Source organism: Hypanus sabinus, chromosome 10 (genome assembly GCF_030144855.1).
Source record: "Hypanus sabinus isolate sHypSab1 chromosome 10, sHypSab1.hap1, whole genome shotgun sequence".
In the NCBI taxonomy this organism is placed as follows: domain Eukaryota; kingdom Metazoa; phylum Chordata; class Chondrichthyes; order Myliobatiformes; family Dasyatidae; genus Hypanus; species Hypanus sabinus.
In genome coordinates this window covers 94,696,162-94,708,875 of record NC_082715.1, presented here as the reverse complement: position 1 = coordinate 94,708,875, position 12,714 = coordinate 94,696,162, and the positions used below count along the sequence as shown (strand labels likewise).

The 12,714-nt window shown below is 39.5% G+C and overlaps 1 protein-coding gene across 2 annotated transcripts in view; it reads left to right on the top strand.

Annotated features, from left to right (window-relative positions):
* Window positions 1-12,714, top strand: part of LOC132400859 (glutamate receptor ionotropic, kainate 2-like) — a 626,396-nt gene that overhangs the window by 5,514 nt on the left and 608,168 nt on the right. Inside the window, exons 2-3 of one of the 2 annotated variants that reach the window (XM_059982331.1) lie at window positions 4,274-4,367; window positions 11,905-12,076. The exons of the other annotated variant lie outside the window; for it this stretch is intronic. The gene's annotated coding sequence lies outside the window, so the exon portion shown is untranslated. The remainder of the gene's footprint in view (window positions 1-4,273; window positions 4,368-11,904; window positions 12,077-12,714) is intronic. 2 annotated transcript variants of the gene reach the window in all.

Sequence of the window (12,714 nt, the reverse complement as noted above, 5' to 3'; positions counted from 1 at the left end):
AAGGTTAATGATGAGGAATTACAATTTTCTGAGTCATTTCACTGTGTTAGTGCAACAACGGACACAAAAAAAAATCCGCCTTTACAATGAAAGCTACTTCTCAATGGGTTTTACATGGAGTGGAGATCCAAGTTGTCCAATTCCATTGTGCCCAGTCTGTGGCAAATGACTTACAAATGTAGCAATGCCTCCAGCAAAATTGAAAAGATACTTAACTATAAATCACAGCCATTATCACAACTATAAAAGTGCTGATTATTTTAAGTGACTACGGGAATCTGAGAACAAACAGATTGAAGCTTTTGAAAATGACGTCCTTTTCAGTAAAAAGGTCCAGGAAGCAAGTTATTTAGTAGCTTTAAGATAAGTTCTCTAGAGAATGTTTTAAAAAACTGTATGAAAACCTAGACAAAGAGCACACCAATCTACATGCAGAAATCTGGTGGCTTGGCAGAGGAAGAGTCCTGAATAGGGTGTTTGATCTGAAAGGTGAATTACGGGAGTACTTTCAAGAAAATAGTACGCCAGAGTTTGCTGAGTGCTGTGAAGATGAAGAATAGCTGCAGAAACTAGCCAACTTAACAGACATTTTTCATCATGTGATCCAATTGAACAAGTCTCTGCAGGAGCCTGGAGAAAATGTTTTGACTTCAAGTGACAAGATTCTTGGATTTAATAGGAAATTGAATCTTTAGAAAAATCATGTTGCAAAAGGAAACCTTGAAATGTTTCCACTGCTGCTTGGGTTTGAGAGTGAGGAAGGATATCAGAAAGTCTCGAGTCTTATTGAAAAACACCTGGAAGATATGCAGAACAAAATTGAACAGTATTTTTCCTCCCTTTCAAAACAAGTGGCTGAGGAACCCTTTCTGTGAACTTTCTGCTCAGACTGAGAACTTGCCTTTGAGAGAAAAAGAAGAACTTTATGAGCTGCACTCTAATCATGCACTCAAGATGAGGTTTACTGACCTGCCCTGGACAAGTTCGGGATTTCTGTGAAATAAGTGTATTTCTGTCATTCATAGGAAAGCAATGAACATTATGCTGCAGTTTTCAACTTGATTGAGCAAGCTTTTTCTTGTTTAACAAGCATCACGAGCAAGGATAGAAATTGTCTCATTTCAGTTGAAGGTGAAATTCATGTGTGCTTATCTCAAGTTCTGCCCAGAATTGAGAAATTTATTATGTTTGCTTATGTTTTTAAAATTTATGAAAGCAAAAGAAAGTGATTTATTTCAAGAAAGGTAAGCTAAAAATTCATTCTCTACCCAAGACAGCATTGACAATTATTTTTGGATTATTGTATTTATAACTTGTAGATCACGAAAGCTGTAGATGTAATAATTTTTATGCAGGGGTTTCGCTGTGGCAAAAGGGTTAAGAAAGGTTGGTTTACTGCATTGTAGATGAGGCCACATTGTGAACAATGTTGAAGATTGGAAAAAATGCAAGTGTATCACTGCTTGATCCCTAGATGCTAAGACAATAAGCAGTGAGCACACAGATATTCTTGCCATTGTATGGGAAAATAAGGATGAAACTGCTAGGTGGGGACAGAAGAGCTGACCAAGGAGTTGCAAAGAGAATTAACACTTACAAACCTGAAAGGGAGTGAAAATATGTGGTGGTAAAATCACAGCAGCTAGTGGAAATAGAACTCTGTTCTTGTCCTGTTAAGAGGCAAGAGCAGATCAGGCAGAGAGGAAGCCACAGTTCAGAAAAAAAGGAAGACATTTGAGAAGCATCTGTGCTGAGTGTCTCATCATCCAATAGTTAGTTGCTACTAGAAGCCAGGAATAATAGTATTTCTGATAGATCTGTTACTGTATCAAAATGTATCAAAAAGCTTACTGCTGGGCTTAAGCTCTTTTAAATGCATGGGATATTTAATATATAAAAAACTACTGAGTACAGAGTCACCTTTCTTGCGTCATTTGCAGCATTATTCAGTATTATGCCTCTTCCACATGAAGTTCTCTGAGATACGCTGTCAGTCTGATGGAATTAGTTCTGTGTAGATCTAAATGAGCTACCAACCTTTGTTTTCACATGGCATGGAAAGAAAAGATAGCACATAGATTAATACTGCCAGAAAGTGAAAATATCACTAAAGGATGCAACAGTTTGGATAGTTTAACCTTGCTATTGAGACCTGCATTCATTGGCTACAACTGTAATTCTTTAAATCAAGAAATAAAAAAGACCAAGAGAATTCAGCCTTTCATATAAAAATAGGCACATCTTCCTTCCTGTACCTGGAGGATATTACATAGTGAGTGCAGGAAAATTGTATGAGTATTAATTATAAACACTGACAATTTTAAACCTCTTAGCATGCACATTCTTAAAGAAAATATATTTCTCCCAGTCTAGTTAATCAGAATGTATACAAATCCATTTACTTCCAGGGTAATAACAAGATATCTGTTTTGAATGCAATGTTTCTGTTGTATTTCCACAATGAAAGATTACATTCATAATTCACTCGCTCCCTACCTGTGGTAGTCAGTTTCAGAGTCTGTCAGTTTCCGGTATTTTAGATTTGTAATTAAAATATTCAAGTATATTTGGAAATTCATTGACAATTTTTTTTCAAAGTAGCAACAATGTTACTGAAATATAAACAACTGAATGTCAATATTATGGGAATATATTCTTAGAGGGTTCTGACATCATTGATGCTGACAATCTGTTTCTCTTGAATACCAAGTACAGGATTTGGGGTTTCCAGTCTCAGGATAAGGTTTCACCCATTTAAGACTGAGATGGGGCAAAACTTATTTTGGAGAGTAGTGAATATTTCTATTCCTCTTCTTCAGAGCTGTGGATGCTCAGAAGATGAGTTTATTCCAAATTAGAAAAAATTTTGTGATGAAGTGGAGTTGGCATCTAGATCCAGCCATGATTGCTTTTAATGAGCGAACAGACTTGATGAGTCAAATCGTGAAATCCTACGCTTTTTAGAAAAAGTTTATTGAACTCAGCAAGAGGATCGTCAATAAATAAATTGCCTGCCAGAAATTGTAGAAACTCACAAGCTACCTTGAGCTTGAAGCATTAATTAGTTGTTTTCTTTCCCCCATGGATTGTGCTCAACTTGCTGAATGTTTCTAGGATTTACTATTTTTATTTCAGTTTTCCAGCATCTCCCTTTTTCTGGTTTTCTTTAAGAACCTTGTCTGTTCCTGTACAATTTATAACATATATTTTTGCAGTAGTTTTCCATCAACTCCATGAAGCTGAAACAAGTGTATCGATGTAGGAGGGAGTGTTCAAGAATCTGCAGCTATTTTGATTGAGAAATGAAAAGCAAAATGTAGATCAACTTGTGAAATAAATATGTGGAAGAGGGTACTTGAATATAGATAATGAATTCTGCATGCTATTAATCCTCTATATAAGTTGCTGTGAAGTTGTCGGTATTGTGATTGTGAAAGTGTCTTCGAGATATTTTAAAAAAAGAAGCCCCTATTTTTTTGGGGAGGAATCTCACCATGAAGTGTAAAATTTATGGCTATTTTTCAGAGGCTTGTCAGTTTCGTTCTAGTTGTGGGTGGGGGAACACCCAGTTCAAATTGTGGCATTCCACAGATCCACTGGTACAGTGAGAACCAAGCTCCCTTAAGGTGAAATGAATCCAAATGTGGATCACTATAATACAAAGGATATTACAATCAATTATATCTACTTGAAGCCTAATTTGCTTTGATCCTTTAAATTCAATGATAACCTCCTGAAGATGCAGTTAATATACAAGTTGTAGTGGTCTTGCCTGATGTAATCCCATTGAAATACATTTTGCAGAATTGGAGTTCTATCATCAGACGTTTAAGGACTTGTGTCTGAAGTAACATCCGCGTGACTTAAATTATCGAATATATTACAACTGATTATATTAATTGACCTTTATAATGCATAGGAAGATATCTGAAGTGCCGTCCTTTGAGATGTTAAAGATATGTCAGGATATCTTGTTTCCCCTTCCTTATCACAATTAATGGAGAAATCAAATTCATACTCTGAGCACTGTAATTTTTAAACTTTATTCATAATAAAATTATTTACAAGTATAAACTGTTCAATGCCCTTTCATTCTTTCTACTTCTGGTCAATTTTTTAGTTCTGGTTCCATTGCATTCATACACATCAACAGCACTGCTACCACTCATGACACTCTAGGGTGCTACACTGCTACCATAACGATTAAGTGCCTTCCTCCTCCTACCCTCTTCAGTAGGAGAAGAATCTTACACTGTGATCCTTCCCCATCCAGCCCTTGTGTCCCTCTGCAGGTACTCCTGCAGCCAGTCAGCAGCATTTCTTCATGGACGTCATGATGTGCTGGTAGACCAAATGTGGAAGTTGTGGTAAGTCAAGGATTAACGTAAAGATAGAGTGCAGACAACCCAGTCAAGAACTACCTTTGCACACCAAGGATCTGGAGACAAGAGGTCAAAGCACACACACCAACTCACAAATTGCTTTGGAGATGCGCTGCAGATGCTGGAAATCCAAGTAACAAACACAAAATGCTGGAGAAACTCAGCAAGTCAGGCAGCATCTATGGAAAAAATGTACAGTCGATGTTTCAGGCTGAATCTCTTCGGCAGACCTGGAGAAAAAAAAGCTGAGGAGTTGATTTAAAAGGTGGGGGGAGGGGAGAGAGAAACACCAGATGATAGGTGAAACCTGGAGTGGGAGGATGAAGTAAAGAGCTGGGAAGTTGAATGGTGAAAGAGACAGAAGGCCATGAAAGATTGAAAAAGGAGTAAGGATCACCAGGGGAATGCGATAGATGGGCATGGAGATAAGGTGAAGGGGACTGGAAGTTTGAGACAATGATGTTCATGCCTTCAGGTTGGAGACTACCCAAACAGAATTTCAGGACAGTGGAGGAGGCGATTCCAATATGTCCATCCATGACCACCCATTTTAATTCCACTTCCCATTCCCATTCCAATATGTTGAACCACAGCCTCCTCTACTGTCGTGATGAGGCCACTCTTAGGTTGGAGGTAGGGATTGCTCAACATTTAATTAATATACAATATATAAGCACATGAAAAATTTTGGGATAGAAGGCTAAGGGCTAAGTGTTGGAGCATCGGATTAGGTACCTTTTTGATAAGTGGGCTAACGTGTGTTTCCATACTGTATGACTAACTGTGCATTCAAAGATCTAAACTTACTGTTCACTATTATAGAAGGTCATTGCTTAACAAAAGTTGACTTTGATTAGGTCGGCATCAGTATGCAAAATTATACTCAACCATGTTGAAGTAATTTCAAGATAAAATGTTCAATTAACCTTATATGTGAAATTAAGTAATATTTAAAATTAATTAAGGGGAACCAAACAATTTTGGATTCCATTAGGTAGAATTGCCAATATTTATGCAACATAGTATCATGAATTTAGAAACGTTGATCCAGAGTTTGAGCCCTAGCATAGTAACTGAACAATGTACATTTTGGTGAATATATTGAAGATAAAAAAGGGCTAATATCAGAGGTGGTAATCATAAAATTAAGAAAATGTAAAATTCCACCATGTTATCAATCTGTATGGATTGGTGATAATATCTCCTCCTCACTGACCATCAACACTGGTGCACCGCAGGGGTGTGTGCTTATCCTACTGTTCTACTCTCTCTATATCCATGACTGTGTGGCTAGGCTTAGCTCAAATACCATTTATAGATTTGCTGATGATACAACCATTGTTGGTAGAATATCAGATGGAGACAAGAGAGCATATGGGAGCAAGATATACCAATTCGTGGAGTGGTGTTGCAGCAACAACTTTGCACTCAACGTCAGTAAGACAAAAGAGCTGATGGTAGACTTCAGGAAGGGTAAAACGAAGGAACACATTGTGGTAAACTATGTATACCTGTCTGGACACACCCCTCTGCTGACTGCTTCTGTGGCTTCTCCCACAGACCCCTGTATAAAGGCGATTGGGGCACTGCTCCTCCCTCAGTCTTCGACATGTCGTGCTCCCCTTTTGCTGTTAATAAAATTGATGCACCATCAATAACTCTAGGAGCAGTCTCCTAGAGTTATTGATGGTGCATCACACATACCAATCCTCAAAGAGGGATCAAAAGTGGAGAGAGTGAGCAGTTTCAAGTTCCTGGATGTCAAGATCTCTGAGGACTTAACCTGATCCCAACATATCGATGCAGCTATAAAGAAGGCAAGACAGTGACTATATTTCATTAGGAGTTTGAAAAGATTTGGTATGTCAACAGAAACACTCAAAAACTTCTGTAGCTGTATGGGGGAGAGCATTCTGACAAGCTGCACCACAGGACCGAAAGAAGCTGCAGAGACTCATAAATATAGTTGGCCTCATCTGGGTACAAGCCTACAAAGTACCCAGGACATCTTCAAGGAGCAGTTACTCAGAAAGGCAGCGTCCTTTATTAATGAACCCCAGCATCCAGGGCATACCCTTTATTTATTATTACCATCAGGTAGGAGGTACAGAAGCCTGAAGGCGCTCACTCAGCGATTCAGGAACAGCTTCTTCCCCTCTACCATCCAATTCCTAAATGGACATTGAACCTGTGAATACTACCTCACTTTTTAAATACATACATAATTTCTGTTTTTGAATGATTTTTAATCTATTCAATATACATATACTATTTATTTATTATTCTATATTATGTATTGCATTGAACTGCTGCAAAGTTAACAAATTTCACGACACATGCTGAAGATAATAAAACTGATTCTGATTCTAATTCTGACTGTTTATTAATGTACTTAAGGAAAGGAAATATACTGTCCTTCCCTAACCTGACTAAATTGTGGTTCCTGACCCAGCAACTTTTTTTGCCTCACGATTTAGGGGCAATTGGAGTTAGGCAATAAACACTAGTAACACCTACATTCTGCAAAGGAATAAGAAAATAACCCTGACTCAGCCATATATCAGTGATATCAAAAAAAATTGAAATAAAAACAGAATTTGCTGGCAATACCTGCATGGGATAGTGCCAAGAGAAGGGAAGTTGATATTGATAGAAAGCAAAAGTGAATCAGAGTGATACAGAGTATGGCCTGCTAGGATGTTGAAAGGGAAGAGAATATATGTGTAGAAATTATGAAGGATAATCTATTGAATGTAACTGCATCATTCTGGCTAGCAATAGAGAGGATGAGAGCTTAATTGTGGAGCAGATGGGTGTTGATAGCCAGACAAATGTGGAAAAGGAAAAGCCATGGTTCAGATAAAACGGAAGTAATCTCAGAGTCACTGATGTGGGAACTGCTAAATCTGTTCTGATGATGACAAAACCAGATAAACTGGGAGGTCAGAGTCATTAGAAGATGCAGGGTAGGAAAAGATGTAATTCGCATTGCTGCAGGGCTCTTACGGTTTGTAATAAATGAAACAAACTTGTTTATCAAAAAACAACTTTACATGTGTCTCATGGAAAAGCATTCAAAAGCTTAGAAATGAAAATGATTCAAATTATTTATTTCAAATTATTTAAAATCATCTAAAATCAGCAGGTTTTGTAAGGAGAAAAAATGTTTAGACAGTTATAATAGTTTTACTAGGATGTAATCCACAGTATAATTGAGGGGTGTGGGGAGAAACCAGTGGTTAGAGATTCACAGAATGCTGCAGGAAGTTAGCAGTTCAGGCAACGTCTATGGAGAGAAATTAGCAGACAATGTTTTGGGCTGAGACCGTTCATCAGGAAACTGGTGTCTGACTGGATAAAGAATACCTGGATTTTCAAAAATCATTTGACAACATAAAGGGTTGCTCCACAAAATGAGGAATCATGGATTATGGCTATGTTTTAGTGTGGACATATAACACATTACAAGTTAGAATGCAGATCATTTTCAATTTTTGAAACAAAATAAACTTAGATCACAATAAAAAAATACATACAAGAATAACCAATTAAATGCCTTTTCTTTCTTTACATTCATAGTAAATGTGTTCCACACTGTTCAATTGCATTCATGCACATTAATAGCACTGCTGCTACTCACCTGGCACTCTGGGGTGGTATACTGCTATTATAATTACTGAAGGGCTTTTCTCTCAACCTGGCCTCTCCCACTCCAGTAGAAGAACCCTACACAGTGGTCCTTCCCCACTTGCCCACTACAGTTATTTTCAGATTAGCAGACTTTTGGTAGCTTGGTACTACCAGGGTCAGCACAGAAGCCCTCAACTATTCACAATAGGATTGAATGTAACAGATTCGGTTTCTGGCATTGTTTTACCATCAGAGATTCTCAGCAGTTGATATAATCAATGTATTCAAGTATAACAAGGGATGTAAGCAATGACCAGGGCTTATGGACAGTTGCAGTGTACGTCATCTAAAATATACACATCAGTTGCTCATCTTGACCACTCTAACAATATACTTCCTGCACTTGTGACCTCTACTACTGAGAAGGACAAGGACATAAGCAACATAACCCCCTGCACATTCACCTCAAGGCATTACCTAGGGTTACCTAGGTAATTTTTCTAAGCTCCATATACCTAACCAGGAGTCTCTTAAAAGACCCTATTGTATCCGCCTCCACCACTGTCACCAAAAACCCATTACACGCACTCACCACCCTCTGCATAAAAAATTTACTGCTGACATCTCCTCTGTACATACTTCCAAGCACCTTAAAACTGTGCCAGCTCATGTTAGCCATTTCAGCCTTGGGAAAAAGCTATATACGCGATCAATGCCTTTCATCATCTTACACACCTCTATCAGGTCAAATCACATCCTTCATCGCTCCAAGGAGAAAAGGCCAAGTTCACTCAACCTATTCTCATAAGGCATGTTCCCCAATCCAGGCAACATCCTTGTAAATCTCCTCTGCACTGTTTCTATAGTTTCCACATCCTTCCTGTAGTGAGGTGACCAGAACTGAGCACAGTACAGCCCAGTTTTGCATCCTATCATTGTCCTGCTGTAACCTATGACAGCCCTCCACACTATCCACAACACCCCCAACCTTTGTGTCATCAGCAAATTTACTAACCCATCCTTCAACTTCCTCATCCAGGTCATTTATAAAAAATCACAAAGAGTAGGGATCCCAGAACAGATTCCTGAGGCACATCACTGGTCACCAACCTCCATGCAGAATATGACCCATCTACAAGCACTCTTTGCCTTCTGTGGGCAAGTCAGTTCTGGATCCACAAAGCAATGTCTCCCTGGATCCCATGCCTCCTTATTTTCTCAATAAGCATTGCATGGGGTACCTTATCAAATGCCTTGCTAAAATCCATATACATTACATGTACGGCTCTACCTTCATCGAATGTGTTTAGTCACATCCTCAAAAAAATTCAATCAGGCTCATAAGGCATGACCTGCCTTTCATAAAGCCAGGCTGACTCCCACTGAGAGACCTGATACCTGACCAGGTTCATTTCCCAATACCAGATCAAGCACAGCCTCTTCTCTTGTAGGCTTATCTACATATTGTGTCAGGAAACGTTCTTGAACACAGCTAGCAAACCCAATCTAAACCCTTTGCTCTTGGGAGATGCCAATCAATATTTGGGATATTAAAATCTCCCACCATGACAACCCTGTTATTATTACACATTTCCAGAATCTGTCTCTATCTACTCATCAATGTCCCTGTTACTACTGGGTGGTCTATAAAAAACACCCAGTAGAGTTATTGACCCCTTCCTGTTCCTAACTTCCACCCACAGAGACTCCTTCGACAATCCCTCTAATTTCTTCCTTCTCTGCAGCCGTGACACCATCTTTGATCAGCAGTGCTATGCCCCCACCTCTTTTGCCTCTCTTCCTGTCCTTTCTGAAACATCTAAAGCCTGGCACTCTAAGTAACCATTCCTGCCCTTGAGCCATATAAGTCTCTGTGATGGCTACAACATCATAGCTCCAAGTACTGATCTACGCCCTAAGCTCATCTACTTTGTTCATGATGCTTCTTGCATAGAAATAGACGCATCTCAAACCATCAGTCTGAGTGCATCCCTTCTCTATCACCTGTATCCTCCGTCTCACGCTGCCTACAAGCCACTTCTTTCTCCGTCTCTTCAGTTCAGTTCCCACCCCCCAGCAATTCTAGTTTAAACTCTGCCCAATAGCCTTAGCAAACCTCCCTGTCAGTATATCGGTTCCCCTTGGATTCAAGTGCAACCTATCCTTTTTGTACAGGTCACACCTGCTCCAAAAGAGGTTCCAGTGATCCAGAAATCTGAATCATTATCCCCTGCTCCAATCCCTCAGCCATGCATTTATTCTCTACTTCACTCTATTCCTATACTCACTGTCGCGTGGCACAGTCAGTAATCCCAAGAATACCACCTTTGAGGTCCTGCTTCTCAACTCCCTTCCCAACCTGTAGTCTTTTTTCAGGACCTCCCTTTTCCTGTCTCTGTTGTTGGTACCAATATGTACCATGACATCTGGCTGTTTCCTTTCCTACTTCATGATATCGTGGATGCGATCAGAAACATCATGGACCCTGGCACCTAGGAGCAAACTACCATCTGTGCTTCTTTCCTGCATCCACAGAATCACCAGTCTGACCCCCTAACTATAGAGTCCCCTACCCTTCCTTTCCCTACCCTTCTGAGCCACAGGGCTACACTGTGTCAGAGGTGCAGCCACTGTTGCTCCCTTCAGGTCGGTTGTCCCCCCTACAGTAGTACTCAAATCAGAGTATTTATTGTTAAAGGGGACAGCCACAGGGGTACTCACTAGTACCTGACTTGTCCTTCCCTTTCCTGACTGTTACCCACTTAAATGTCTCCCGAGGCCCCAGTGTGACTACTTGCCTATAGCTCCTCTCTATCACCTCCACACTTTCCCTGACCAGATGAAGGTCATCGAGCTGCATCTCCAGTTCCCTAACACGGTTCCCAAGGAGCTGCAGCTCAACGCACCTGGTACAGATATGGCCATCCAGGAGGCTGGGAGTCTCCCGAACATCCCATATCTGACACCCAGAACAGAACACCGGCCTCACAGACATACTTCCTATTTCTATTCCTCAAAAGTAACTTACCTCGCCAAAATCCCATTGAGTCAAAGCCCTCCTACTCTGTCTCCCTCTACTCTGGCACCTGCTCTATAAAGCTGTCTTCTTTTTAAATCCTCCCCTCTGGTCTAACTCGCTGATGTCCACGTGCTTGTGCACCTGTGCCTTGATCAAACCACTAAGGAAAAATCTGTCTTCTTTTAAATCCTTTCCACCAGTCTATCTCACTGACATCCACGTAATTGTGCAGTCGTGCTTCGATCAGTAGTGTAGTAGTTAGTGTAACACATTACAGCTCCAACAATCTGGGTTCAATTCTGCCACTGCCTGTAAGGAGTTTATATGTTCTCCAAGTGACTGCGCAGGTTTCCTCCCACATTCCAAAGACATCTGGGTTAGGTTTATTAAGTTGTGTGCATGCTATTATAGTGACACTTGTAGGCTGTCCCCAGCACATCCCTGGAAGGTGTTAGTCATTGACACAAATTACGCATTTTACTGTATGTTTTGATGAGCATGTAACAAATAAAGATATTCTTTAATCTTTATTGTCAATCCTTCATCGTCTCTGGAGTTAAGTCAGGGAACCTTCATAATACCATTGCAGCACCACCTTCATGGAAGGCATTGCAACAATTCAAGAATCACAAGGGTAATTATGGACAGGAAATAAATGCTGCCTTTGCCAGGAATACTCATATCCTAAAAAATAAATATATAAAAAGGTAATTTACCAACTAATTTGATAGCTGATGACTTTGGTTATACAAAGAATGTTAGTTAAGATACCAGGGAGCATACTAGCTTCAATATGTTTTGTGGGATCTTTAATGTTTAAAGGTGAAAGCTGATTTCGCTCACTCTTCGTGATGGCCACTCCTCTCTCCATAGCGCTGAAGTAATGAAGACTCGGTTAATATGATGAACAGATAAGCGAGGCTGTGAACCTACTTCAGGCTGCTCCGGGGTTCAGATCTAAGGACTCAGTTTGTTTCACAATGTTGTCATTCACTTCAGTTGTTGGCATGATTTGTGTTTTTTTATACTTTCTCTCGCGCATCAGGTATTGGCCTTTTATTTTTATTTCTTTAATTGGGTTCTTTTGGGTTTCTTACATTGTGGCTACCTGTAAGCAAATAAATCTCAAGGTTGTATAATTTACAGTATACATTCTTTGATAATAAATGTATTTCTTTGCATCATATTTTGCACAGTACAATTATAATGATACTTCACTTTTCCTAATCTTCAACCTTATCGCAATAAAGGTCCACATGCTTGGTACATTACTTTTTGTTTAATATTTTTCTTAATTTCATTTGCTAATCTTGGATGGTGGTCTTTTTAATTGGGATAAATTTCTGCTGAATGTCATGAACAGCTGTTTAAGTATCTGCCACATTCATTCACTGACCAATCCCTTATCTTACTAAGTCTATTCCAGACTTTACTTTCATACAACGGTAGTTGACTTTATTTCGTTTGAGGACATTGGTTCTCTGTCTGAGTTTTAACCTTCAAACTGTACCTGGAATTCCATCACTTTGTGATCACTTCTCACTAGAAGATCCTTAGTCATATTCATCTTTTATTTATCCTACCCTATCAAATGTGATTATATCCATAATAGCCTGTTCCCAAGTTGACCTTGCAGCATATGCTCTCAGAAACAATCCCTGGCTCATTCCACAAATTCCACTT